Here is a 1,812-nt window from a genome sequence, read left to right as displayed (position 1 = left end):
TCTTCTTCTTCTTCTTCTTCTTCTTCTTCTTCTTCTTCTTCTTCTTCTTCTTCAGGTGCCAGGTCTGGACCAGACAATTTCTATCTCGGTACCCCATTCCTTCTAGCTGCCGGTCTTCTTGATCAGCTCGGTGCGGGATTTTTCTCTTTGTGTTATATCGTTGCTAAGTTGTTCAGGCCATCTGTGTATGTTGTTCTTTATCTTCCCATCCCTTTCTTTCCCTCAATATTTCCACCCAGCTGCAGCTTCTCGGGTCATTTATTAAAACGGAAAAAGCAAGATAGATTGATAGAAACAACAGAGGGAGTAGAAAGAAGTAGGAGTTATCAGTGCCCCCACAGAAAAATGGGAAGACATGGAATAACATCAAGAGGCTAGCCCAGGATAGAGAAAGGTGGAAGGTGTTTGTCCGTGGCCTATACCCTGGTGCAGGGTGAGAAAGGCAATGATGATGATCCCCCCCACCCCCTCCCCCTCTCCAACCACCCACGAACTGGCGACCTGTTAGGGCAGCAGACTATTCAGCACAATAAGAGGCTAGCAGGGACCCCCAAAAAAATGTTAATAGGAAAGTGACGTGCAGTTTATTAATTTACAAACTACCTTGTTTCACGGAGCGGTAGAATCAGGCTCTTGTCAATTTTTGGACATGAAGGTATTGGTATTACCTTTAAAGCGTGTTAATTAGTCATTCTTTTGATGACAAAAATACACATCTATCTTGGGTACAAGTCGAGATATATGAAATTGAAGAAGGTGGGGGTCGCCTGGCGTCAGATGTAAACTAAACGAAAAAGTGCCCGTCAAAGTTATGTGACTTCCAAAGCAAGAATATCCTTGAAAATTGTAATTAATGTACTTTGTGTGTGCCTTTGGTCGACGTTTTTCCAAGAAATCCGCGCAGAAATGTGTTTCATAATAAGAGGATATAAAAAGTAATCGATAAATATTGCCCTACTGGCGGAAAAAGACGGTTTCTTTGGTTTTATTATTCTGACGAACGCCTGATTTCGGTAAGATTTCACACATTTTAAAGATTATTGGAGCGAAGCGTCTCGGTCTGAGAGCGATACATAATATAATACCCCGGCGAACAGATGGAACTCGATGAAAAAACTTCTCCATTCAGTACTTAGAATCACGTCTTCCATTCTGCGTGCAGCTGAGAAGAGCTTGGTGGACGCGATCAACGATCTGCTTCTAAGCATAAACCTATCTTTTTGGCGCTCATATGACCTTATACGCCATAAAACCCTCTACTATAAAAAAAAAACGTATCTTTTTTCAGTGTTGCTATATTTATCCTATTCCGTTCCTAAACAATATTTATTTAATTATGTGGCCCTTTTCCTTTCCAATCGCCTACTAGTATAGCGTGACTCAAAAATCTCCAAACCCATATTATGAACGGCTTTGTCATCAGGCAAAAGTGCGGTGTGACCCATGGACGTAAAATAATGGGAGGAGGGGTGAGTGCAAGGAATGGAGGGGGGAGGGCAGGGTATCCCAAACGCCACTGGGACAAACTCAACAGGAAAAATAGGCGTGCCTATCGATAATCCCCATTTTCACAAAGCGAGCCAACTACCCCACACTATGGAATCGCTTGAAAGAAAAGCGGTGTTTTTTTTACGAGCATGCACAAACGCACGCACACCGCCCTACCCGTATCACTACAAAAAGGCTTGCGCGCCGCCTCGTCGTATTTAAACTTTAACAACCCGAGCTGCTAGATCTATTGTGCGAGGTGTGTGTTTGTGCGTGTATGGCCCCGCGCCTGCGCCCGCGCGCGTGTATGTGTAAGGGGGTGAG

The sequence above is a fragment of the Aplysia californica genome, unplaced genomic scaffold, assembly GCF_000002075.1.
Source record: "Aplysia californica isolate F4 #8 unplaced genomic scaffold, AplCal3.0 scaffold00823, whole genome shotgun sequence".
Classification (NCBI taxonomy): domain Eukaryota; kingdom Metazoa; phylum Mollusca; class Gastropoda; order Aplysiida; family Aplysiidae; genus Aplysia; species Aplysia californica.
The sequence above is the reverse complement of the archived record's forward strand: the minus strand, read 5'-3'. Positions refer to the sequence as shown.